Here is a 27,322-nt window from a genome sequence, read left to right as displayed (position 1 = left end):
GGTCAATATCAGATGGTGTCTGTGACTCCTGAGTATCCCATCTGGAGCCACCAGCTATCCATAGCTTGTGGCTTCCTCTGCTGGGGCTGGGTTATGTGGAAAGGTCGAAGCTGCACACCAAGGTCTGCCCTTACCAGCCCTGGGCCCCAAAGACTGAAAGTGTCCAAAGAGCCACCTCTTCCTGGAGGCTGTTACTCTCAGTCACTTAGTGAGCCTCAGGCAGTAGCCTTCAGCCAGGGGTAAACTCCACAGGGTGGGGCGAGATGGTTTCCAAGGGGTGGGGCTATTGCTTCTCCCCAGTCCAAAGCTGCCCGGATGGCAAAGTTCTGCCTGAGAAAGATGACTTCTGCGGTTTGGGGCAATGACTCAGCTCAGGGATCCTGGTGCTTGTCTTCTCATCTCTTTCCCGAGCACCACCAACCCCAGATCTCCTCACGCAGCTGGGGTCCACTCTGCCCTCCCTCTGCCAGAGCCCCAAGTCCGTGGCTGCAGAAGAAATGTAGTTGGTCATCTCTCCCTGCCAGACAGAATCCTGGTGCTTTCCACAGATGTTATGTGGGCACCTCTCCTGGTTCTGTTACTCTGGGCTGGGGAGCCCCGTGTGGGGTTTAGACCCCAGACTTCTCAGGGGGAATCTCCTGCAGCTGAGACACCCCTCCAGCACTTCAGCTGCTCCCCGTGGGAGCCCAGCCAGACTCGCACCTCTGCTCTTCCTACCAGGCTCCATGTGGGCTCCTCTTTATGTCCTTGGTTATAAGGGTTCCCTCCAGCTGGTCTTCAGTTGCTGATTCAGGATGATGTTTATGTATTTTAGTTGTCATTTCAGCTTTGTCCTGGGAGAGGGTCAGTGTAGCTTCTACTTAATCCACTGCCATCATTTCGGATTCCCTCGCCGGAAATCTTCAAGCTTGTGATCTCCAATCTATTTTTAATTACATGAGAAAATATAATATGATGTTAAGTGGAAAACACATTTATATAAAGTAGGTTCCCAATTGGTTAATGTGTGTGTGTGTGTGTGTGTGTGTGTGTGTGTGTATGATAAGAACATCTTGAAAGAAATACTTCAAGGCTACTAATGAGTGCTATGCCTAGTGGTGAGATTAGGAATGTTTCTGTTCTCCTTTTTTATAGTTTTTGATATTTCATGAGGATGTGTTGCGATTATGTATGACGTGGATTTGAAAGGAAAAAGCCACGTTTAAATGCAGGCACCTTGCAGACTAGCCGCCCTCCCGCTTGTTCAGGAAGCTCCTCGTGAATGAACTTTCTTCCTACGTTAGACTAGAATCTGCTTCCGCAAAATTCATCCCTTAGGTCGTCCTCCTGCACCCGCCCACCCCCAAACTTCCACAGGATACATTTTTCTTTCCCGTGGCCCGTCTCGGCCCCCAGCGCCCCGTTCTCCGGGCTGGAGCAGCCCGTTTCTGCCCGTCCCTTTTGGGATCTGCTCTGGTCTGGTTGTGGCGCCACCTCTGGCCATGCGGAGCGTGTCACGTCTCTGGAATCCCTGCCCAGAGAGCTCCCGGCCCACAGATGTACGCACAGAGGGTTCAGCGAGACTCTCGCCCCCTCCTTACTGGAACATGTTGTTTCCACCAGCACCGCCCGGGCTCTGCCTTCTCATCAGCCCCTCGTGGTGTCGGCTCCTCCGGAGCTACTGGCTCTCCGAGGCTCGGGACCTGAATTCTCGGCTTCCTCATTTGTACAATAAGATTAATGATATCTCTCCGTAACCCAGATATCCAGAGGGTGGCCCTGCGGGTTCCAGGGGAGCGCTGGCCTCCCCGCCGTCACTGGCTTTGGCTTCCCAGCTCCGCTGAATTCTGCGTCTTTGCTCTGTTTCAGCGATGGCCAACCAAATATAAGCCAGCCTCCTTCCTAATTTGGACAAAGCTCCACCCTCTCACAGGCCACGTATCTTGCAGACCTTCCTGGGCTTTGGGAGACAGATGGCACGGGCCATGGAAAGGCCTGTCTGTCCCCGCGGAATCCACTGGGCGCCCCCCCATTGAGTGGCCTTCTTCCCTGTCCCCACCTGCTGCCAGCCCCCTGTCTGGAGGAGTTCACCACTTTTCTTCTTCCCAATTTTCAAATTAACCTCCTCAACAGGGTCTTTCGGACAACCCCCGGCGCGTGCCGGCTTGCGGGGCACTGACCCCTCTCACGGGGAGCGAGCCTGGCTCCGCCTCCCCCCGCCCTTCCCGAAGTGCTGCCCCCCCCCCCCCCGTGCCAGGACAAGGGCCTTCTCCAGGCGCAGAGGGTGTGCCAGGGGCTCCAGACACCCCGAGTGCAGGTGTCTCAGTGGTGGGCATGGGACAGGCTGTCAGGCTGCCCCCTCTCTCCACGGACAGCTGTCCCTTTGTTTCAGTGGCGCTCAGTACAAAGAAGTATCAGAATTTCTTAAGAGGGTTAAAAACAAAACTAAGAACCCTTTCAAATGGCTCGTGTTTTGCCCGGTCACTGTGGCTCAGTGGGTTGAGTGTCGTCCCATGGACAAGAGGTCCCGGTTGGATCCCGGTCAGGGCACAGGCCCGGTTGCGGATTTGATCCCCAGTAGGGGGCGTGCAGGAGCAGCTGATGGATGTTTCTCTCTCACATGGATGTTTCTCTCTCTCCCTTCCTCTATCTCTAAAAAAAAAAAAAATCGATAAAGACATATTTAAAACAAAATAAAATAAGATGGCTCGTTTTGCATTTGACTTGACTGTTTGCTTCCGGTCCAGTGGGCGTCGGCCCGACAAAGGGTTGCTCTGGGGGTAAGCGGCGGAAGTAGGGGCCAGGCCCGGGTCTGGGCAGGTACCTCCCTCTCAGAACGTCCTCCTCGACGAACTGATATGAAGGGAAGTCACTCTTTCACCAGCGGTACGTCCTCGGCTGTCCCTCACCGCCACTGCTAACGTTTCCCTGGGGGGATCTGCCTCCTTCCTTTGGAAAAGTCTCTCCTTAAATCCTCTCTTCTACCAAAAATTAGCATTTACGTAATTCACTGTCCCTGTCCCTGGTCTTAGGATGGCCGTATATTTCTTTATAAGCCCTGGACAAACCTACTGGGGCTCCGCAGAGAGAGGGGGAGTAGACTCGAGGGGTGCCCAGTGCCCTGCGGGAGCGATCGCTGAAGGCTTCCGAGGTTTCGTGTCCTTGGACAACGGATCTCAGCGCGTGGTGCCCGCGGCGGCTCCCCAGTGGTTCTGATGTCTCAGCACCGGCAGAACAAACGGAATGTTGGTTTGGCACTTTGGGGCAAAGAGGTTGCCCGCACTGGGGGTTACTGGCTGCCATGGGGGTGGGGCACCCCCCTGGACAAGTCCTGCCCTGACTCGGGATGGGGGTGTCTGAGCGCGGCGGCCCACTCGCAGCGTCGGGAGGAGCCTGGGGAGTCAGCAGGGAGGGGGAGTGGGGCGAGGGGTCGGGCTGGGGCCGTGCTCTTCCGTGGCAGAGCAGAGGGGCCCACGTGGCTTCTGCGCCCCGCCTCTCCTCCTCCTCGGCCTCCCCGTGACCCCTCCTGCAGGGACTTCAGTTGTAAAGTCACGTTCCAAGCGGGTGAGCCCGTTCGTTGTCACCATCAGCTGTCAAGTCCTTCCCTCTGCTGCTGGAGGACCACGGCCACCGTCCTGGCTCCGCTCTCTCCCTGCAGGTGTGCGTCCCATCCACCGATTTCCACACCCACCTGCCCACTCCCGCCGTGCCCTCCCGTCGGGCCTCGGGTCCTGCCCACGATGTAGTCATAGCTCAGGTGACCGTCCCTCCTCGGTGAGAACTTCCGACATGCGGGGGCAGATGGAGGAGCTGCGGCTGTGGGGGGGAGGGTGGCAGAGGCAGGATGGCCATGAGCTGCAGTGGCTTCATGTCGGATTTAATGAAGGGCCACCAGGGTGCTGCCTCTGGGGCCTGTCGGGGGGCAGCCAGCGCTGGCCCGCAGCTCCCAGCGGGTCTGCGTCTCCAGGGGCAGGTGCCTTCCTGCCCCTCCCCTCCCAGGTGTGCACAGCCCTCATCCAAAAGCGAGGGTCCTTGCTCCCTGAAAGGGAGAGGCCTCCAGGATCGCGTTCAGCTGCCGACGTGTCCCTTACCTCCTGCCATCCCCCTTGTTCTCAGGGAAGGCCCAAGCCTGGTCCTCGGTGCATGAAGTCTAGAAGCACGAGGCTCAGCTGTAGGGGACGTTGGACGCAAGGTCGCCTAGAGCTGTGTAGTTAGTAACAGAGCTCGGACCAGAGCCCAGCTCTAGAACAGGATACCGGCTTCCTACCTCTGTTTCGGCAGCTCCCAGGGACAGACAGCTGCCTCTCCACGCTCCACGCAGTCGCCTGGTCCGGTGGGTCTCACAGCCGTTGCGGAATCATGGCCACTGAGCCCAGCGTCGCGCTTGACAACCAACGGCAGGGAGCACGCATCATCCGTGTTACACAGGGCGGCACCCTCGCCCTTGGGTTCGAACCCTGGCTCAGCTGCTGGGAATACGTGAGCGTCTGCGGCTTCTCGTGCTCGACTTGACAGCCTCCCGTCTCGTCCGAACACTGAGAAGGACGACTTGCTCACACAAGCTCGAGGCCCGGCAGACTCTCATTCCATAAGTGAGCAGTAAGGCTCCGCGAGTGAGTGACGTGCCCCCAGCACCGCGGCGACAGGCGGCGAAGGGAGGACTCGAACAGTCTTCTCAGTCCTGTGCCGAGCTGTGTTGTATCACGTTTTGCGAATATGGTGCCGCCTTCCTCCTCCTCCTCCTTTTCCTTCCTCCTCCTCCTCTTCTTCCTCTTCCTCCCCTTCTTCCCCTTTTCCTTCTCCTCCTCCTCTTCCTCTTCTTCCCCTTTTCTCCTCCTCCTTCTCCTTCCTCCTCCATCCTCTTCCCCTTCTCCTCCTTTCTCTTCCTCCTCGTCCTTTCTTCTCCTTCCTTCTCCTCTTCCTCCCCCTCTTCCTCTTCTCTTCCTTCTCCTTCTTCCTCCTCCTCCTCCTTCTTTCTCTTCCTCCTCTTCCTCTCCTTCTCCTTCACCTCCTCTTTCTTCTCCTTCCTCCACCTCCTCCTCCTCCTCCCTCCTCCATTCTCTTCCTCCTCCTCTTCTTCCCCTTTTCTCTTTCCTCTTCCTCCCCCTCCTCTTGGCTGCCATTGATTGAATCTTACTCTGTGCCAAGCGCCATGCTAGGTGCTTATAGATTTCATACCGTTTAACCCTGAGCACACCCCTGAGGCAGGTTTTGCATCGACCCCCACTTTGCATTCGAGGAGACAGCTTGCAGGCCACGCTGCCCGAGTCAGAGCCGGTGTTGCCGCAGGAGACACGGCCGGGTGCCGCCCCCGCCCCACAGTCACTGGCCTTCCCGCCGCTCCTACCACCCCCTGGGGTCACGGCTCCCCGGGCCCGTCGTGGGCCCAGTGCCAGGAGAGGAACGCACACTCGCTCTCTCTGGCCTGCAGCCTCAGGGACCTGTGCGCCAGGCTCTGTGCTGGGCGGGGCAGGGGCACGCTCCGCCCTCCTGGGGTCCTGCCTCCACCACAGGGCTCCTGGGCTCACTCCACCCCTGAGATTAAGAGTTGCAGCGTTCCCCAACAATGAGAGAAATAGGCTTCTTCTTCCTCATCCTCAGAGTGGGAAACTGAGGCCCAGAGGTGGTACTTGGCAGGTTCACAGAGCTTCTAGAAGCCACATGTCCTGTCCCCAGACCCTATCATTTCCCCAGGCCTCTCTGCTGAACGTGCCCAGGCCCTGTGAACAACCAGAGACATTCTCTGGCTAATAGTCTGAATGTCCCCCGGGGCCAGCTTGTGGCCCGTTTCACCAATGTGTGCAGGCCTGGAGGGGTCTGGACCGCGTCCTGTCCCGGGAGATGCAGAACCCCCCCTGTCCTCCAGCTCTCTGCTGACTCACCGTGAGACACACTTCAGCTGTGTGCCCTAGCCCCTTCCCCTTGGTCAGCGGGACCAGCAGGGAGGCCCTGGCTGGGCCGGGGTGAATAAACACAGGTGGTTCCCCACCTGCAGGTTAGGGGGGCACAGCTTTCCCCGTCCTGCTCAGTTTCTGCAGACACCAGGGCAGTTCCCAGAGGCCTCCTGGGCTGAGCCTCAGCTCCCAGCTCGCACCCTGGGACTGAACCTGGACAGCCGCCTCTGGAACATACTTGGGCCATCCACGTGGCACACACGAGAGGCTAGTGAGCCGGTCGTGTTCACTGAGAATCAGGTCAACCACACCCTTCACGGAAAACCTCTGGGTGAATCACATCCGTTGGTAATTAGCCCCTTGGAGAATCCCCGTCTGGGAGGCCCTGATGGGAAGTGACCCAGAGGCAGACCGGGGAGTCTTCTCTTTCCCAGGAAAACCTCTCCCCTTGCTCAGCTCCCCTTGGGAAGGTCAGCACCACAGCCGGGGCTCAATTTCTGCAACTCCCGCTTCCGTGACCTTGAGCAAGGGCACTGTCGTTGGTCCCCGGAGCGTCCGTTTCCCTCCGGGGTGGCGCAGGGGTTGCTGAGGACGCTGCGTGTTGAGGCCGCGTGGCCGCTCCGTGCGCGGGGTGCAGCTTGGCGCTCGTGCGGCGGAGGCCTCCCGCTGGCCGAGGCTTCGCGAAGACGGCGGGTGCCTCCTCTCTTCCCCATCTCCCTGCCGGAGCGGAGAGTGCCCGGGCGTGCTGCAGAGAGAGGGGTTAGAAACTGTCTGAAATAATTCCATCCTTCCCTGGAGACTTGGCGTGAATTTTATCTAATCGCCATGGCAACAGATTTAAAAAAAAAAAAAAAAAGAAAGAGGGGAAAAAAAAGGTGTGAGCGCCTCGCCTTTGCTGTGATAATTCAGATTTATATATTCAGATCAGATCGGAGTCGGGGTTTTAAGGGAGCAGATGCGGCAGAAGGTGCGGCTGCAAATAATGTCGCACAAATGTTGGGTGATCCTGCCCTTTAAGAAGTGGGACGCAGTTTCCTGCCGGTTTTCCAGAATATAATTATTTCATCAAACCCGTGGCAAGGACTCGTTACGGCCCGGGGAATGCAGAGTCACGGCGCGCCGGCAGCGTCTGCACGCACATGCACACACAAACATACGTGCCGGGCCGCGCCCGCCTCGGCCTCTGGCCTCCCCACGAGAGCGTGGAAAGCCCCGAAGAGCGGGAGGCCTGGCAAGGGCCCGCCAAGTGACAGAGGGCACAGGGGCCCGCGGAGGCCCCCGCTGGAGGGGAAGGGGTCCCAGCTGGCACAGGCTGCCAGGGCTCCCCACGGGAGCTGCACGCACTGGGGGCTGGGCTGGGCTGGGTGGGCCTGCGGTGCCCGGTCCACCCTGGTGGCTAATCAGACGTTTTCTGAGACGGGAGCCTGCTCCTTCGCGGAGGCGCCGGCTGGTCTGAGCCGTCCCCTGATGCCCAGGGCGGGGGTTTTCCCAGCAGCAGCTCCCTTTGGGGCTAGAATGAGCTGTTTTCTTTTATCCCTGCCTCGCTCGCCCCAGGGACATGAGCATGCGCGCAGTGGCCGTGTGCTTGGCGGAGAGGAGACCCCCGCCCCCCAGAAACCCTTGATCGGTGTTCCCTGGGCACGATCTGCCCTTCTCTGCCCACTACGTGTGCCCACAGGTACGACTTCTTGGTATCGGCAGTTTCTCTGGGTCATTGGAAGTCCCCCACTGCGGTCACCTTCCCGATTCGCTGCCCCTGGGGGAGACGGAGAGTGCTCCCCCATGCTGTTCCCCTCCCCTGGGCTCACACCGCCTTCTGGCTCCCCCGGTCCCCGCAGTGCTGCCCCCTGTCCTTGCTGAAAGGGAGGCTCCATTGTTTTCCCTTCGGCCCCAGGGGACCCTGAACCAACATTTGCCCAGAAGGGTCTCCTGCCTGTTGCAGGCAAGGCCGGAGTGAGAACAGACCTTCTAAACCAACCCCACCAGATGTCAGGCGGTGACCAGACGCGGGCTTGTCCACCTGTGTCCATGCTCCCTGCTCGGGGTCCCTCCTGGCCTGGGTGTCTGCTATTATGAGGACGAGCAGAGCCCAGGTGGGCACAGGCCTGGGGGTGTCTGCTCCGAGCTCTCCCATTCGTCAGCCCGTGGGATTCCGCCTGTACCCTCCCGCAGGGGGGCGTCCCTTCCGCCCTGCCCCAGGGGCGTGAGCTCCGAGCCAGGCACAGCTCCCAGCAGACCGCCCTCCTATGACCCCGCTTCGCCCGCTGAGTCCCAGCCTGTCAGGACCCCGCCAGCGGGCTGTGTCCCCGTGTGTGAGCCTCAGCACCTTGTCGGGAAAGTCCCCGTTGCCGGCTGCCCCTCCCCGGCAGGCGGCTCCGGTTTGCTGGTCTCAGGGTGCTGTCCTTGCCGCCCTCCCAGCACGGTGCTTGTACGTGCTTCTCCCCGTAATGTACCCGATTCAGCTAAAGACATGGAGTGCTGGAGGCGTGGCGTGTGTCCCCAGCCCCCGCGGTACCCCGTTCCCCACCTGCACGAGGAAATGAGCTGCCCCCGCGGAGCCCGGTCCCCTGGGACGCTGCGGGCTGGGCAGAGGCGGCGGCAGAGTTGGTGTCTGGTGTGTGATGTTTCCCTGGAGGCACAACTCCACCGTGACAGCTGCTTCCAGCCCATTTCCAGGCCCCGTCCTGGCTCACGCCCCCATCCGGCCCCTGTGAGGCCAGGGAACAGGTTGGGGGACATGAGGGGGAACCCGCGATTTGGGCCCCAACCCTTCCCTCTCTGCCTCCTGGGCTGCGGGTTGTCTCTGGAAGGGGTGTTTCATCCGCACAGGAGAAGGCTGAGGAAGTCCACAGCCCCCTCAGGGCCCAGCAGAGACCCCCCCGGGGTGTGTCAGGGTCGTCCCGGAGCCTCGTCCGGCAGCTCTGCTCCGCCGACTGCTGGGCCTGGGCAGTGGCGCCTGAGACGCTGTGCCTGTAACACCCCTGCCTCCCTCACAGTCACCCCAGTAGCTAGCTGTCCTGGTGGAGGTGGGCGGGGAAGGGGTGGTTGAGGCTGCTCGAGGGGGTGAGGGGCTTGAAGCCGGGTTCCTGCTTGTAGTAGCTGGACAGGCTGTCAGCAAGGTGCCCAGCCCGGTGCCAGCCTCCTGCCCTCCCGACTTCAGCTCCAGAGTGGGTGGCGGGCAGGAGAGGCATGGACCTGCCCTCCGCCCCAGCTGGGCCCGGGCTTCATCTGAGCCCCTCCTGGAGCATGTCGGGAGCTGGTGACCAGGGACCGTCAGCTCTCATGAAAACACGGATGGAGCCCTGGTTGGTTTGGCTCAGCGGTTGGAGCATCGGCTCGCGGACCAAAGAGTCACGGGTTCAATTCTGTTCAGGGGCATGTGCCTCAATTGCAGCTTGGTCCCCGGCCCTGGCCCGGGTCACATGGGAGGCAACCAGTTGATGTGTCTGTCACATCGATGTTTCTCTCTCTCCCTCCCTCCCACTCTATCTGAAGATAAATGGAAAAATATCCTCAGGTGAGGATTAAAAAAACAAACAAACTGATGGAATTGGGCTTCATGGCCGTGGACAAGCAGACTTGGGAGAGACATGATTCCGCCTTCCTTCCAGTGTCTGGGGTGTTACTGGAGGGAAAGGGGAGCAGGCCTCTGTCCCCTGGACAGCAGCTCCAACAGGCAGAACAGGGCCCGTGGGGAGGACAGAGGCAGCGCAGACTCGGTGAGATTTTTCTAACAATTCAAGAGGCCGAGCACTGGCCTGGATTCCCTCCTGAGGTAGTGAGCTCACCGTTACTGAGTGTGTGTAAAGCAGGGCCGGCTGGTAATAATAACATTAGTTACAATTTACGGAGGAGTGCCTACTACGTGGCAGGTGTTCTTCCTCTGTGGTCACATTCTCATGTAACCTGCAGGTCAGGGACCATTGTCCCCACATTGCACAGAGAGGTAGGTATTTGCCCGAGATCACACAGCTGGTAAATAGCAGAGCAGGTCTGTCTCCTGTCCCGCCAAGCCTGCACCATTCCCGCATTGCAGGGGCGCGTGGAAGGGACCCTTCGGGGGGGGGGGGGGAGTCCCTCCGATGGCCTCTGAGACCTTCCTCCTTAGGCAGATCTGGTGGCTTACTCTGAGGCAGGAGTGTTTCAGAGATGCCTCTGACAGCAATGAGGAGGGCGGCTTGGATCTGAGGACACTGGCCCCTCCCGTGAGGGCCCCCAGCTCTTCCATAGGGACCACTGCGCTTGCCTGGGTCTGCGGGGTCCCTGTTATAGGGCAAGAAGCCCGGGGGAGCTGCAGCCGCTCTCCCAAGGCACGCCCCCGCCGCTGCACAGCCAGCTGGCCACGGCCCAAGCCAGAGGCCCAGGTCCCGGCCACCGGCCCTGTGGTCTGCCCCCAAGTGCCCGTGCCTGAGATGCCTAGCGCATCTGCAGAATGCTGGGTTGTAACAACAGAAGCTCACTCGCGTAAGCCTCCCTGCGGGCCAGGCACCGTTCTCAGCGCTTGACGTACACGAATTCATTTCCTGCTCGGGGTAACCCCACTTTACAGATGAAGAGAGAAGACTGAGGAGAAGGAAGGGGCTGGCCCCAGAGCACACACTAGTGTGTATAATGCGGTGGGGGTTTGAGACCAGGCCGCCCGGACCCCCACGCTCAGCCGATTCAGCAAGGGGAAGCAGAAACCAGCAGTTTAGGATCTAGCCCATCGGAAGGGGGATGGGTGCGGGGATCGGTCTCCATGGCTGACGCGTCCCCCTGGGTGCCCAGGTCCCACTGCCCGTCCTTGGAGTAGGGCTGTGCTCCGGCTCAGCAGGGTGCAGGGACCCAGGAGCAGAGCCCATCGGCCTCCCTGTGAGGGACGGGGTGCAGGGTCGCTGTCCCCCACCCACCCCCATCTCAGTGGGAAGAAAGCTCCCTCGGTCACCTGCCCTGGCTCTGTTTTCTTTTGCATTTGTTTTGCAGCCAGGTTGGGTTATTTTTCTCAGTTGACTTTAATGACATGTACCACACGGAAAAGTACCCATTGTGCAATTGAACCCTTGCGGCCACACCCAGATCACCTCCCCAGCGCCCCAGAAGCCTCTGGTGTAGCCCTGTAGTACCCCCACTCGTCCTCAAGGTGACCCTCCTCCCGACGCTGTCAGGTGGATGAGCGTCGTCTGGTCTTGAGCCTCTGACGTGGGAGCGGGCGGCGTGTTCTCCACTGCCCGGCCCCTCCCACTCCGCATAGGTCGGAGGGTGTCCTGGTCTGTAGGCAGCCCCTTGCCCTGCCCGGGCGCCTCCTGTGGCTTTGCCGGCCCTGCAGGCCCCGTTGCCTCGGAGCTGCCCTCCTTCCTGTGGTGTCCTCACCTTCTCCTGCGTTCTCAGGACTCGGTCTGACCCACAGTGCTTCCCTCTCGTCTCCTGTCTAGACCCACAACCCGGCCTTGGGGTCTGCGTCTCTTTCTCTGCCTCTGGCTCCGCCTGAACGGGTCGCCCTGCACAGCAGAGGGGCGGTCGTCCTGGACTGTGCCCTGGGGCTCTGGGCGGCCAGTGGCCGGGCTAGTGGAGAGTAGAGGGAACACCCAGCAGCCACAGGCCCGGCACAGGGCACTGGAAGACTAAGGAACTGCAGGTCCCTCTGGCTCAGAAACCCCAGGAACCCAGGTTTCTTTGCAGAGACTATGTTTCTACAAGAAAGGACAGGGAAGGATGCTCACATGTGCCCTGGAGCCTCACCCAGCACCCCGGGGGCTCATCAGAAATGCGGCACCCAGGCCCCGCCCCGCCCCGCCCCGCCCCGCCCCGCAGGGTCTGCCTTTAACGAGGTGCTGTTTCAGTGTCCTCAGGTCTGCGCGGCCGCAGTGCCCTGAGCTGGTCAAGAGCTCGGGCTCCGGAGCCCGAGGCCTGGGTTTGGATCCTGGCTCAGTTGCTATGTGACCGTAGGCAAGTCACTCAAACTCTCCGGGCTGTACATCTAGAACAAGGGTGATAACTGTACTTATCTGCAGGGTTGTTGTGAGGGTTAGTGAGGCAATTGGCCCATGGGCAGGACTTGGAGCAGTGCCTGGCACGTGGTAGGCAGTGAACATCATCTACTCCTCCGTGCCCGGCACGTGGCAAGGCGCGGCTGCTGTGTGGTCTCCTCCGGGGCTCACAGCGGCCCCGAGGGCACGAGGTAGCAGGACTGTGCCCATTTTACAGATCACGGAGCTCGTTTTTCAGATGCAGAAACCGAGGCCCATGACTCCTGGCAGGAGACGGAAGGAGCCAGGGTTGAAAGAGCGCCCCCTGGCGGCGTGGGGCAGCGTGGGAAGCCGGGAACCACCTGCTCTCCACGTAGGTCAGCCGATGTAGCGCCCGCAGGCCGCACACAGGGTGCTTATAGACACTCGGTCCTGCCAGGCAGTCACCAGGGGTTAAGCGTGAAGGATGCACAAGGTGTTTTCTCCCAGCCAGCTCTACATTAAACGGGCGAGGGGAAGGCAGAGGCCGCGGGCAGGAAGTGAGAGAATGCTCGAAGCGTCTAGGCTTCCGGAAGGCCCTGGGCCGGGGCCAGGCAGGTGGCCATGCCAGAGCCTGAGAGACGAGGTGGCGTAGAGGGCGCTGGGCCCCACCAGCCTCCTGCACCTCAGGGACTTGGCGGGCAGGTGGGGCAGGAGCAGCTGGCCCCTTGGGGAGCTTGGGAGCTTGGGGGTCCTGGGAGCACACCGTGTGGATGCAGGTGTCCAGGATTGTGGGGTGTCAGTGAGGCTTGGGGGTGTTGCTCACATCTTGGCTCCGGGTGCTCTCACTTGTGCATGTAAAGCCAAGCTGTCTCGGTGGCTCAGCGGGTCCGAGCTGGGCCCCAGAGCCTGGCCCCCGGCCCCCCCAGGCCTCCACTCCCGTGCCCGCTGTCCCGCAGGCTCTCTCAGCGCCTTCTCGGGGGTCCGCTCCTCACCTGGCCACATGAATCCGGGTGTGCACGCCCTTTCCCTTGTCCCCCCGGCGGACGGCGAGCACGGGGGACAAGACGCTGTGTCTTCTGTTCCGCTGTGTTCCCTCACTCGCTCCAGGCTTGGCCCAAAGAAGGTCGTCAGTAGGCGCTGGACAGGTGGATGGGCGGATGGACAGATGGAAGGAAGAGGGGGGAGCGTTTCCGTAGGTGCAGTGTCAGAGGGACACAGCACCACGAGTCCCCCAATTCCCCTGTTTACCACCGTCCCTGACACGGGGTGCTTGGTGTGCCGAGGCTGGATTCTAGAGCGCCTGTTCTCAGACAGATCAGCCTCCGCCCGCACCCCCAGAGGCCTGCTCCTCCAGACACTGTCCTCTGATCCGAACATACGGACGCTTTGCAGACAAGGTGGGGGCTGGGGGTAAACGGGCCCGAATGCCACGCGCGACTGTTGGTGGAGGAGTCACGGGGACTCGGGGTGTTCGCAGGGCAAGGAGAGGATGACCACCTCCCGGTCCTCCCTTGGCCCCTACAGGAAGCCGCCCGTTCAGTCTCCCCCCGGCACCTTCCACCCATCCCTTCCACTCTCTCCCAGCCCAGGGGTCACAGGTGCACTTGACCCTGTTATTTTTCAGAGCATTTGAGATTCCCCGTTAGAGCACAGCCAGGCTTGAGGTGCGGCCCCAGGACAGCCCCGAGCCCCCACCGCCCCAGGGGCCTCTGGCACAGCCTAAGGACTTGGCTCAGCCAGGGGATCAGGAGTGGGTCTGCGTGTCCTCACTAGATGGGGGTGGGGGTGGGGGCGCGGGCTCGAACCCGGGCCTTCCCTCAGAGGTAACGTAGGAGCGTGGGGGAGGCCGTTCTGTCGGGTTTCACATTCCTCATCCACGTGCCCCTGAGGCCGTCCTGGAGCGGAAGCTTCTGGAAGCAAGAGCAGTATGAGAGGGTCTGCTGTGCTGTAAGAGGGCAGGTCGCCCTCCAGACCCTTGGTCAGGCAGTGAAGCCGGGGACAGACGACACCTCCCTTTGTTTCCTGCAGGGGGCTCTCAGCAGCGTGGGGTCCGGATGGTGAGCACCAGCAGGGACAGAGTCCCTTGGACACCAGGGTGTCCTTTTCCCTCTTATCCTTTCTTACCATGAGGGGCTCCTAAAGCCAGGTGGCCGCTGCCTGGAGTACAGAGCTGGCATAGGGTGACACCCAGCATTGGGGCGCCGTCCTCAGGGTTCAGGCGGCCCTCGGCCTCCTGGTGATGCTGAAGGGTCCAGGACCAGAGTCCAGAGGCCTGCAGCCTCAGGAGGAGGGGGGCTGGACGTGCCTGAACACAGAGACCTGAGTGGCGTGAGAGAGGAGGTGGAGGGGACAGGGGCTGGGGTCCCACCTCTCCCGACTGCTGAGGAGGCGGAGGGGGCAGGGGCTGGGGTCCCACCCTCCTGACTGCTGAGGAGGTGGAGGGGACAGGGGCTGGGGTCCCACCTCTCCCGACTGCAGAGGAGGTGGAGGGGACAGGGGCTGGGGTCCCACCCTCCTGACTGCAGAGGAGGTGGAGGGGACAGGGGCTGGGGTCCCACCCTCCTGACTGCAGAGGAGGTGGAGGGGGCAGGGGCTGGGGTCCCACCTCTCCTGACTGCTGAGGAGGTGGAGGGGACAGGGGCTGGGGTCCCACCCTCCCGACTGCTGTGTGCTCCTAGGAAAGGCTCGCGCATCTTCGAGCCTCAGTTTCCTCCACTGTCCCCGGAAATAACGCTGTCTCCATTAAGGCGATGCCTCTGTGGTGTTAGAAAACCCCCAAGTCTCGGAAGCTTCGCTCAATACGACGCATTTGCTGCTCACGGAGAATCCGGTAGGCGGCGGGGTCTGCTCCACACGGTCATCGGCCCAGCTGGGGCTGCGCAGGGTTCAAGGGTCCACTGCTCATGGTTCGCCCATGTCACCCTCCAGAGGCCATGGCAGGAGGGAGAGAATGTGGAGGCGCAGTTGAGGTGTTGGGAGCCCAGACCTGGGCTTGGCATCCCCACTCCCACTCACGCCGCGGAGGCCGGATGCCGCCCCGCCCCCCGAGATGTAAACAGCCGGGAAACCGTCCCTGGCGGGCAGCTGCTTCCCAGCATTGGCCCTGCCATGCAGGGGGGGGGGGGGGAGGGGCACGGACCTTGGGGGCCTGCACACCGTCTCGGCCAGGTCACAAACCTCCAGGACTGCTGTGATGGTTGTAAAGAACAGGCACCGCCGGAGGAGGCACAGGGCTCGCGTCTCCCCCTTCTTCTCCACCAAGGAAAGCCCCTTCCGCTCGCCTGACATCTGCCACGGGCCTGCGGTGGCCGAGCGCTTGGCCTCCTGGCCCAGCCGGCGGCTGTGGCTCCTCCTTGGCACGTGCCCCGGAGACGGGTTTGCCAGCAGCAAAGCCACGGCCACAGAGTCGGCCTCAGAGGCAGGAGTCTCAGGACAGGCGGCCGTGGTGAGGACTTGAGACTTTCTTTTTTTTCCTTTATTTTTTTAGGGAGAAAGAAGGGAGAGGGAGAGAGAGAGAGAAACATCGATGAGAGAGAACACTGACTGGCTGCCTCCTGCACGCCCCCCACTGGGGATCGGGCCCACAACCTGGGCCTGGGCCCTGACCGGGAATTAAACTGGCAACCTCTGGGTGCAGGGTCAACGCTCAGCCACTGAGCCACACCGGCCGAGCCAGGCGTGTGGCTTTCTAAGACCGGCTTGTCCCTCCTAAAATGCGGAAGAGCAGTGGGATCAAGGGCTGACCAGAGGCAGGCAGGGAGCAGGCAGGAGTGTGCTCCCCAGGAGCCTGGGCGGGGTGGCGCTGCTTGGGGCCCGGCCTCAGGAACGGAGCGCACCCGCAGGCCGGAGCCGGGGAGGAGACCGCACGTGGGGCCTGCTGGCCCTGGTGAGGACCGTTAGACGGGGGACACGCGCCCCGTTTGCTCAGGACTTTCCTGGTTTGAAGACTCCAAGTTCCGTGTCCCAGGCAGCCCCTCCCCCAGACTCAGGCGTGCTGAGCTAGTGGGTTACCCCAGTGCTAGGTGTCGAAGAAGATACATTTTGGAGTTAGGCCCGAGTCTAAATGATGGCGCCGGTATTACTGGCTGCACGACCTCGGGCAGCTCTGTGTGCCCAGTAACACTCAGTTTCCTCCTCAGTAAGATGGGGGTAAGGGTGCCCACTTCCATGAGTGGATAGTGTGAGGAGCCTGGTCCGCCTGCTCTGGGCAATTGCCTGGCACCTGCCTGCCCTCCCTTGTGCCCCCTGCCCTCTCTCTGCCTGCGTCTGGTGGGCGAAAACATCCATCCCAGGGATTTCAGCTCCCTGGTTCTGCTTCCGCGCCGGTCCACACGACAGCCCCAGCCTCGGGCCAGCCGGACCGGCGTGGACATCGAGGTGTGCCGTCTCCCGGGGCTGGCAGCGGGTCTGTGAGCTCGGGGCTCTGGGAGCAGGACCACAGGCTGTGGGTGCGTGACCCTGCAAGGTTCCCCTCCGCGTTCTGTGTGGTCTCAGTCCCCGGCCACCTCCCGGCGAGGCCATCAGCACGGTCACCGTAGGTGCTGTGCGGCGTGTCTCCGGGCACCGTTTCTTCTGAGGTGCGCCGTGTACGCCCGAGTGACCACGCCGAGTCCGACACACACGGGTGTTTGGTGGGCACTGAGTCTGGCTTCGGGGAGAGGGCTCAGGTGTACACCGGAGGCCAGCAGCACCTGCTCCCGGCTCCCAGTCTCCCGGGGTCTCCTTGTCAGCCCCCCCACATCCACGTCAGCTGAAAGATGTAAAACTCAGAGCACTGGACCCGCCCTGAGTTTCCTCCCGATTCGGTTGGTCTGTGATGGGGCCCAAGAACCTGCATCTCTAGCAGTATCTCAAGTGATGCGGGTGCTATGGGACCTGGGAACCACGGGGCTGGATCAGTCTTTCACGTAACGGGGCACGGGAGACCAGGGGCCAGCTCCCCTCTCTGCCTCTCGTTAGTCCATGGGCTCATCTCGCCGCTCCGAGCCGTGGTGTCCTTCCTTTGTCAGTGGGGAGTGGAGCACCCGCCGTTAGTACCGCGGGGCGTTATTTCGGGGGTCGATTCGACGGCGTGTGCTCAGGGGCTATCAGTGTCTGATACCTGTAGCTTTGGTCTCAGCTGGTCGTTCCTTCTCTGTGCGGCGGTGTGCTCCCCTCTGCCGGCTGGTGGACTCTGCTAGTGTCTCCTTTCGGGATGCAACAGCCCATCTCTCCGTTTCTCATCAGGAAAAGCACCAGGATGTGGGGGGGGGAGGCTGTGGCAGGACAGCTTCCGGCTGGGTACCTGGTGGGCGTCCAGGTACAGATCCAACCGTGTGGGGCAGAGCTCACCGTGGCTCCCGATGGCACGGCGGCGGGCTTGCTGGCGCTCGGGCACGGCCGTCAAGGAGAGGCCTGGGCTGAGGGCGTCCCCTGGGCACCATGCAGGGCAAGGGGGAGGGCCCGACCACCCAGGGCGTCGGCCCCGGAGGCCCAGTGGAGGGGCTCGTGAACATCACGTGCACATGGACACTTACCATAGTCTGTGAACGCGTGTGTAGGTGCTCACGTGGAGCTCTGAGCAGTGTGCATGGGCTAAGTGGCGCTGGGACCGGTGTGCACAGACACGGAGCCTGACGTGTGGTCGGCCCTGTCGTCCCATGACTGACGCTGACTCCAGCCAGTGTGGTCTGCTGACCAGCGTCGAGGGAGGACCTGAGAGTCAGCTGTTGTTGCTAGACCCACACAATTCTTTGTAGGGAGGGGGTGACCTGGAATGCAAACGAGGCTTCGGTTGTTTGGAAAACTGGGAGGGTTCTAGCACGAAGAGCAGGGGTCCCTGGGGTGCTAGGGGAAAGCGGGAAAGGGGTACAGAGCGCGTGGGCGGAGGAGAAAAGAACAAGTCACTGGAAATGGTCGTGTTGGAACGGTGCTGAGAGTACATCTGCACAGAGAGGTCTGCACGGTCCCTGAACAACAGGCGTCTGTTGGGCACCCTGTGTTCCCAGGTTTCAGACAGCCAGCGTCTCACCCAGTGGCCCTGCTCCTGCTCCCAGCTGACCTCAGGACCTCCCCTTTCTCCCAGCTCTTGTCCAACAGAGATCTGATCACATCACCACCCGACGTAACCCTCGTGGCTTCTCACTCTCTTTGTGACAAAATCTACACTCGTCCGGCCGGTGTGGCTCAGTGGCTGAGCATCGGCCCTGCACCAAGAGGTCGCCGGTTCCATTCCCGGTCAGGATACAGGCCCAGGCTGTGGGCCCGATCCCCCGTGGGGGGCGTGCAGGAGGCGGCCAGTCGATGTTCTTTCTTGTCAATGTTTCCATCTCTCTCTCCCTCTCTCTTCCTCTCTCTATAAAATCAATTAAAAAAAAAAAAAAAAAAAAAGGAAAATAAATAAATAAATACCAACACCCATCTCCCGCCGGCCTGGCTGTCCTCCGGTGCTCCCCTCGCCTGGTCAACCCCCCACGTGGGGGGCCCCAGTCACCCTTCATGATTCCTTTGCGCGCGTCTCTCAGGGAAGCCCCCCTGGGGCGAGCCGTCAGGATTGCTGGGTGCGGGGACTCCGCCGGTTCTGGGCAGATGACCATCTTTTAGTCGTCGTGAATCCATCTCAGAGGTGTCCGCCAGCTGCTGTCCACAGGCAGGGGCTTCCCCTGTGGGCCAGCGCGCCCCTTAGAATGGTGGTCCCTCCCGCCGCCAGGCCCGTGGCCCGCCCTCCCAGCCGCGCGGGGCATGAGCCCGGGACCGCTCCGAGCGTGCTGCCGCGCTAACACCTGGCCACTGCGGGCACGCGGTGTGTACTCGCCCGCCAGGTGACTGACCTAACCCGGGGGACAGACAGTGAGCGGACACGGCGCTCGGCCCTGGTCTGCTGCGCTCGGACGTTAAACCCGGAGACGCCCTTCGTGTCTGCTCTTTCCTCCCACGCAGCATGACCGGCAGGAACACAGGCGCTCAAAGGAGTGTCTTCCAAGTTGTAAGAGGGGAGCTGAGGCCCAGGAAAGTCTGAAGCAACTCACCCAAAGCCGAGGACAGCTCCGGCTTCCTGGTTCCCGGGCCGGGGGGTCCTTTCAGCTGGACGGTGTCGCCCCTTACACGGCAGGTGTTAAAGAACCGGATCTGCGACAGGAGCCTGAGAACCGTGGACGGGGCGGGTGAGGTCCTGCTCTGTGCCGGGGCTCGGTGCGCATGATCTCACTCTCCCCTCTGCGGCTCTGCGGCCGGGTCTTGCCCGTGTCTCCCGGGTCAGGACCCCGCAGGGAACGGCGAGGAAGGACCTGCCCGCACGTACGGCTGGCGCGTGGGCTGTGCATCCAAGCCCGAGCGACCCCGTTCTTCGTGGGCCCACTGCTCTGCCCTATCCCAGGTGTCTTCTGCCATTTTCTCCTCAGTGAAACGAGAAGGAGCCAGTGTCCCGTGATAAGAGATGCTCCTCAGAGTCTAGGATTTCGTAGGGAAGACTCTCCTCAGAGTCGAGGGAAAGGAAGGGGTGGAGGGGTGTCTTAGCCACAGAGCCAGGGGTGCCGAGCTCAGGGACAGACTCCACAGAATGGCACGGCACCCTCGTGGGAGCCGGCCTCCAGGGTGCCCCAGTGTCCTCCCCTCGTGTCCACACCCTCGTGCCCTGTCCTCTCACATTGGATCATGCGGTCTGTGCGGCCAGCAGCACACGACAGGAGCGATGAGGTCAGGTGAGGTTGTAGAAGGCTGGAGCTGGCCTTGCACCCCGAGTCACCGGCCGAGAGCAGCCACGGGGAGACGCCCACGCGGCGAGGCCAAGCAGCCAGAAGAAATCGAGCTGTGATGCAGCATAGGAACTCCCCAGCCCCCGCTGAGCCCGGAGGGGACGGCAGCCATGGCCACAGCTGTACTCGGTCACGAGAGACGGAGCCAGAACCACCCAGCTCAGCCGGTCCCAGTTCCTTACTCCCCGAAACTGTGAGAGCTTATCCACGGGCAGGACAGTCAGCCCTGCGGCAGTCGGTGAGTCTGCAGCCCCATTAAGAGACGCTGCAGCAGTCCTGGCCGTGTGGCTCAGTGGTTGAGCGTCGACCCTGCACCAAGAGGTCGCCGGTTCGATTCCCGGTCAGGGCACATGCCCAGGTTGTGGGCCTGATCCCCACTGGGGGGCGTGTAGGAGGCGGCCAATAGATGCTCTCTCTCTCATCGATGTTTCTATCTCTCTCTCTCTCTCTCTCCCTTCCTCTCTAAAATCAATATAGGAAAATAAAGTTTTTTAAAAAGAGAGACACTGCAGGCTGTGGTCTCTGGGGGAGCCCTGCAGATGGGTGGGTCCCGGGGAGCAATGATTGTGTCACTGTAGGGATGGCGCCCTCTGCTCACTGTGGGAGCTGTGGCCCTGGGCCTCCGGCTCCTCCCTCGGCCTGGGGAGAATATGCCCATTTGTCTGCACCCCGCGGAGCCCCAGAGCTGGGGCACGTCTGGGAGCAAGAACAGCCCGGCGCTGTCTCCCGGCGGCGGCGACACCCGGGCACGGCTTCGGGCCCAGCACAGCCATGTTCTATTCCAGCCCCTCTCGTTCTTCAAACCCTCTTTCATCCGCCCGAGGAGACAGCTGTGCGGGCCGGCGGTTCACACGGGCCCGTTCTGGGCGAAGAAGGAGATACTTGGTGTCCCCTCTCTTTCTGGGGGACAGCCTTCTTCTCGCTCTAGTTTTCCATGCGCTTTTTAAAGGGGTGAGGTTTCTAGTCATCATCAACACTAACAAAATCATTTTAAATTTAGCAAAAACACCAAAGCAAAAAAAATCTCCGTTGAATCCTAAGGCACATGGGCTCAGCAGTCATTTGTCTGCTAGTTCATCAGTGTCTCCACCTGTTGGAAAAAGTCACCTTTCTCCACGTTACCGTCTTCAACATGAAAGTTTATGGTATATGTTTTGTTTAATTATAAAAAATCTAAAACAACCCATAAAATAAAGGGGCGATTGTTACTTGGAGACACACACACACACACACTCACACAGCCTCTGCTCTCTCCAGGGGCCAGTATCTTGAATCTGCCTTTTTAACCTGCGTGAACTTGAGACAATGTTGCATCTTCTCTGGGCTGTGATATGGGGACAGTCACACGGGTGAACGTCCTGTGTGAACGTGGCTCAGTGCTGGGAGGCAGGGCTCTGGCTTCTGGGCAGAGTTCACCCCCGCCCCCCCCCCCATTGACACCCCTTCCTCCTGGCCCCGCCCTCCATCCCCCAGCCTCCCTCCCCAGGTGAGCAGCAGGCCACGCCCCTGTGGGCAGTGCCCCTCACAGCCTGCCCCCAGTCAGCAGGCCCAGGCCTTTCTCGCAGAGAGGTGAGAACACCTGGGGGTCCCGGTCCCTGCATTGGTTGAGGGGCACGTGTCAGAGTCTTCCCTCTAAAGCTGGGCTCCAGCTTTGCACCCTAAAGCCCCCCAATAATGTACTCAACCAATACCTACAGAGCACAACAGCCACATCCCTGCCCCCATGGAGCTCACTGAGGGGACAGGTGCTGTGGGAGAGGCCGTGGGCGGAGGGCGGGTGGATGGCGGGGTGGACACGGGACCTGCCAGTGAAGGAGTGGCCTTGGCCAGGCCGAGCTGGGGAGAAGCCCGAGGGGCTGTCCTCAGAGCTTGGAGCTGGCCGGATGGACAAACCTGGTCCTCTGAGAGCTTGGAGCTGGATGGACAAGCCTGGTCCTCTGAGAGCTTGGAGCTGGATGGACAAGCCCGGTCCTCAGGAGCTTGGAGCCGGATGGACAAGCCCGGTCCTCAGGAGCTTGGAGCTGGATGGACAAGCCCGGTCCTCAGGAGCTTGGAGCCGGATGGACAAGCCCGGTCCTCTGAGAGCTTGGAGCCGGATGGACAAGCCCGGTCCTCAGGAGCTTGGAGCCGGATCGACAAGCCCGGTCCTCTGAGAGCTTGGAGCTGGATGGACAAGCCCGGTCCTCTGAGAGCTTGGAGCTGGATGGACAAGCCCGGTCCTCTGAGAGCTTGGAGCTGGATGGACAAGCCCTGTCCTCAGGAGCTTGGAGCCGGATGGACAAGCCCGGTCCTCAGGAGCTTGGAGCTGGATGGACAAGCCCGGTCCTCAGGAGCTTGGAGCCGGATGGACAAGCCCGGTCCTCAGGAGCTTGGAGCCGGATCGACAAGCCCGGTCCTCTGAGAGCTTGGAGCGGGTGACAAGCCCGGTCCTCTGAGAGTTGGAGCTGGATGGACAAGCCCGGTCCTCTGAGAGCTTGGAGCTGGATGGACAAGCCCGGTCCTCTGAGAGCTTGGAGCTGGATGGACAAGCCCTGTCCTCAGGAGCTTGGAGCCGGATGGACAAGCCCGGTCCTCTGAGAGCTTGGAGCTGGATGGATGGACAAGCCCGGTCCTCTGAGAGCTTGGAGCTGGATGGACAAGCCCGGTCCTCTGAGAGCTCGGAGCTGGATGGACAAGCCCGGTCCTCTGAGAGCTCGGAGCTGGATGGACAAGCCCGGTCCTCAGGAGCTTGGAGCTGGATGGACAAGCCCGGTCCTCAGGAGCTTGGTGCTGGATGGACAAGCCCGGTCCTCAGGAGCTTGGAGCTGGATGGACAAGCCCGGTCCTCAGGAGCTTGGAGCTGGATGGACAAGCCCGGTCCTCTGAGAGCTTGGAGCTGGATGGACAAGCCCGGTCCTCAGGAGCTTGGAGCTGGATGGACAAGCCCGGTCCTCAGGAGCTTGGAGCTGGATGGACAAGCCCGGTCCTCTGAGAGCTTGGAGCTGGATGGACAAGCCCGGTCCTCAGGAGCTTGGAGCTGGATGGACAAGCCCGGTCCTCAGGAGCTTGGAGCCGGATGGACAAGCCCAGTCCTCAGGAGCTTGGAGCTGGATGGACAAGCCCGGTCCTCAGGAGCTTGGAGCTGGATGGACAAGCCCGGTCCTCTGAGAGCTTGGAGCTGGATGGACAAGCCCGGTCCTCAGGAGCTTGGAGCTGGATGGACAAGCCCGGTCCTCTGAGAGCTTGGAGCCGGATGGACAAGCCCGGTCCTCAGGAGCTTGGAGCCGGATGGACAAGCCCGGTCCTCAGGAGCTTGGAGCTGGATGGACAAGCCCGGTCCTCAGGAGCTTGGTGCTGGATGGACAAGCCCGGTCCTCTGAGAGCTTGGAGCTGGATGGACAAGCCCGGTCCTCTGAGAGCTTGGAGCCGGATGGACAAGCCCGGGCCTCTGAGAGCTTGGAGCCGGATAGACAAGCCCGGTCCTCAGGAGCTTGGAGCTGGATGGACAAGCCCGGTCCTCTGAGAGCTTGGAGCCGGATGGACAAGCCCGGGCCTCTGAGAGCTTGGAGCCGGATGGACAAGCCCGGTCCTCAGGAGCTTGGAGCTGGATGGACAAGCCCGGTCCTCTGAGAGCTTGGAGGCTGGATGGACAAGCCCGGTCCTCAGGAGCTTGGAGCTGGATGGACAAGCCCGGTCCTCAGGAGCTTGGAGCTGGATGGATGGACAAGCCCGGTCCTCAGGAGCTTGGAGCTGATGGACAAGCCCGGTCCTCAGGAGCTTGGAGCTGGATGGACAAGCCCGGTCCTCTGAGAGCTTGGAGCCGGATGGACAAGCCCGGTCCTCAGGAGCTTGGAGCCGGATGGACAAGCCCGGTCCTCAGGAGCTTGGAGCTGGATGGACAAGGCCCGGTCCTCTGAGTGGAGCTGGATGTATGACCCGTTCTAGGACTTGGAGCTGATGACAAGCCCGGTCCTCAGGAGCTTGGAGCTGGATGGACAAGCCCGGTCCCTCTGAGAGCCGGTCCCTGGAGGCTGGATGGACAAGCCCGGTCCTCAGGAGCTTGGAGCTGGATGGACAAGCCCGGTCCTCAGGAGCTTGGAGCTGGATGGACAAGCCCGGTCCTCTGGATGGACAAGCCCGGTCCTCAGGAGCTTGGAGCCGGATGGACAAGCCCGGTCCTCAGGAGCTTGGAGCCGGATGGACAAGCCCGGTCCTCAGGAGCTTGGAGCCGGATGGACAAGCCCGGTCCTCAGGAGCTTGGAGCGGGATGGACAAGCCCGGTCCTCAGGAGCTTGGAGCCGGATGGACAAGCCCGGTCCTCAGGAGCTTGGAGCCGGATGGACAAGCCCGGTCCTCAGGAGCTTGGAGCCGGATGGACAAGCCCGGTCCTCAGGAGCTTGGAGCCGGATGGACAAGCCCGGTCCTCAGGAGCTTGGAGCCGGATGGACAAGCCCGGTCCTCAGGAGCTTGGAGCTGGATGGACAAGCCCTATGAGAGCTGGGATGGACAAGCCGGTCCTCAGGAGCTTGGAGCCGGATGGACAAGCCCGGTCCTCTGAGAGCTTGGAGCTGGATGGACAAGCCCGGTCCTCAGGAGCTTGGAGCTGGATGGACAAGCCCGGTCCTCAGGAGCTTGGTGCTGGATGGACAAGCCCGATCGGGAGGTGACGTCTAGGGTGAAGGGGAGGGACAGGCAGGGGCCTCCTGGGGTCCTCACCGGCATTTCAGAGACCGAGGGGGGCTCCCTCTGGTCTTTCTCTCTTCCTACCTTTCCCACCACTGGGCTCCCCATTCCTTAGAGGTGTTGCTACTGGAAAAGACCCCTCACTTCCAGGGACAAGGGCCTCAAGTGACCTTTGAGCATGTCCCAAAGCTGCAGTGACTGGCTGGGCGGAGACGTGGGAGGTGGGGGAGGGACCCACAGAAACAAGGCCCACACGTGCGAGCAGTTGGGTCCAGAAACCAGAGGCTTGGAGGGCCCTTCTGACACCCTCTCGCCATCCCTTTCCGGGCTCTGGGGGACCACACGCCGACTGCTCTCCGCGGAGCACAGTGTGGTGGTGGGATCTGGGCAACAGGCACCGACAGGCTCCCTCTGGTCCTCTGTCGGTCAGCCGAGTAGCCTGCCCCCACAGAGTGTGGAGCGGCCGTGGGAGGGAGCAGAGACCGCTGGGCGGCCCCGGCCAGGCCCAGCTCTCTGTGCTCCACCCTCACGCGCTACGTGTGGGGAGGCCGAGTGCCTGGCCCTGCGCAGGACCCACGTGGGGAGCGTCGTAAGCACTTTCCACGCGAGTTGCCTGCATGGAGCCAGAGGAGGCGGGTCGTTCTGGCGTCCTGGGCTCTGCGAGGCCGTGGGGCCACCTCCCCCCCGCAGTGTGGACCTTCCAAGGGGCCAGGCCTAGGACAGCCTCGTGCCGGTCAGCGGCCCCCACCCGGCCCCAGCGTGGCTCCTGCCCAGGGCCTGGCCGCCCCGTCCCTGCCCCCCGTCCTGCCGCACACCCTTCCCGTCTTGCCAGTTCCCCCCGCGATGGCATTGCTATTTAAAAATAAATCGCTGAAATCTTAATTGCAGACTAAATAATTGCTTCATTTTATTTAAATGTGACTCTTGGCGGCTCCGGGAACAATTAGAAGAAAACAGGGCAATGCTGGTGCGTGTTGGAAGCATGTAATTTTTTTTTATTATTATTACCGTACTGACGTCTGCAGGGTCTGGAGAAGGAACGGGTACCCCTCCTCCCGAGTCAGTCATGCACAGTTTACATGCAGGGATAGCAATAATAGTGATGATAATAATGATTCCTGGCTTCCTCCGGATTTCACGCGAGGCTCCCGCGGAACCGGCAGCCCCCGCGGGAGAGACGAGCGGCCCACCTGGCGTCCTGGGGAAGCGACCGACCGGCCCTCCCTGTCTGGGTGCCGGGTTGGCCGTGCTCCGGAGCTGACCTTCCATGCGCGGTCTGAGAAGCACTGGCAGGTCCGGTTGTCGGCCGTCACGCTGTCCAGAGTCCCTCCATTCATTCGCAGGAGCTGGATGGGGCCGTGGAGGTCATTTACAGTCCCCCTTTCAGAACGGAGGAGCCGCGCCCTGGCCGGTTTGGCTCAGCGGTTAGAGCGTCGGCCTGCGGTCTGGAGAGACCCGGGTTCGGTTCCCGCTAAGGGCACGTACCTCGGTTGCAGTTTGTCCCCGGCCCTGGTTGGTCGTGCGGGTGGCAGCCACTCGATGTGTCCCTTCACGTCGATGTTTCTCTCTCTCTCCCTTCCTCTCTCTCCCTCCCACTCTATCTGTACAAAAAATGGAAAAATAGCCTCGGGTGAGGATTAAAAAAAAAAACGGAGGAGCCGGGAGCGGAGAAGTGATCTTCCCCCTCGGGGCACAAACCTTGTTCATACAGAAGCAGAAAGAGGTCTCCGTGTGCGGTCGGCACAGCAGGGCCCGTCGGACCCGGGACACCTAGGTTTGGGTTCTGTCCGGTGGCCGTCCCTCTCAGGGCGTGCCCGGGCACGCTCCTTCTTCTGGAAAGTTAGAGTCAGGGTGCCTGCCCGTTTGAGGAGCCGAGGGTGGACAGCACGTGGGAGCGATGCCCACAAGTCCGTGCTCCCCCCACCAGCCTCTCCTTCTTTCCAAAGTCCCCCAGTCTTCAAGGGCCTGCTGATTACATGCAAACACCCCTGGGAAGGGCGATACATTTGACGTTGGGTCCAGGTGACAGCCAAGGGGGGCAGGTCGCTGAGCGCGGAGGCACCTGCTGAAAGGAAGGTGAAGAAACAGAAAGCAGATGGCACCCCTGGGCCTCGCGTGGACCCTGCGGAGACGCCCTCTTCCCCCCACCGTCCTTGGGCCTTGACGCGTGTCCCTCCTCCCTGCTGCGTGCCCGCTGGGTCTGGGAGGTTCGGGCTGGAGAAATGGCCCCGTGAGCTGTTCACTCCACACCCCTCAGCAGCTGCTGTGCGCCGGACACTCTAGAAGCCGATGCCACAGGACAGGGACAGTGGCTTTGGACACAAGGACCCCAGGCCGTGGGGAGAGACGCTGCACTTGCCTTCACCGTGCTGCGCAGTGTCGGTGCTTTCGGGGACTGGGGGGCCTGAGGGAGCAAATGTCCCCACCTCGGGGCTCAGGGAGGACACTCGGGCTGCCAGCCGAGTGGGCTCTTGAAGGGTGTGCTGGACAGAGGTCGACAGGGAGAAGGGCCGCCTGCGTGTGTGGACAGTCCCAGTGGTCAGAACTGTGGCCGCGGTCTGTGAGGCTGACAGAGGGAGGCGAGGCTGGTGAAGGGGGCAGGGGTCTCGGCGTGGCCTTCAGTGTGCATGTTGGGGACCTTGGGCCGTGGGAGGCAACATCGGCCCTACCTTGGAATTATCAGGAGGGCTGGACTCGGTTGGCAGGGCGGTTCTAGGAGCCTCCTGTGATTGCCTCCCTCCCCGGACAGGACAGGGGGCAGCCTTTTCATTTTTGTTCTATTTTATTTTTAAAACTCCTCACCAAAGGATATGTTTTTATTGATGTTTAGAGAGAGAGGAAGGGAGTGAGAGAGAAACTTCGATCAGTGGTGCCCCGACCACAGACGAAGCCAGAACCCAGGCATGTGCCCTGAGCAGGAATCGAACCCACAGCCGCCGGGCGCACAGGGCAACGCTCAAGCAACGGAGCCCCTCGGCCAGGGCTCTTTTCATTTTTTCAATTTTATCGAGATAAAATGCACACGCCATACCACTCACAGCCTACAATTGTGAAGTGGACAGTTAAACGGCGTTTAGGGTATTCGGAGTGGGCCACAACCACCACCCTCAATCTCAGAACGTTCTTG

The 27,322-nt window shown here is 61.4% G+C and overlaps 1 protein-coding gene across 1 annotated transcript in view; it reads left to right on the top strand.

The window, feature by feature from the left end:
- The window catches only part of DSCAML1 (DS cell adhesion molecule like 1), a 357,347-nt gene that overhangs the window by 42,150 nt on the left and 287,875 nt on the right, over positions 1-27,322 (top strand). The window lies entirely within an intron of this gene.

The sequence above is a fragment of the Molossus molossus genome, unplaced genomic scaffold (assembly GCF_014108415.1).
Source record: "Molossus molossus isolate mMolMol1 unplaced genomic scaffold, mMolMol1.p scaffold_m16_p_13, whole genome shotgun sequence".
Taxonomy (NCBI): Eukaryota; Metazoa; Chordata; class Mammalia; order Chiroptera; family Molossidae; genus Molossus; species Molossus molossus.
This window is presented reverse-complemented; position numbering and strand designations above follow the sequence as displayed.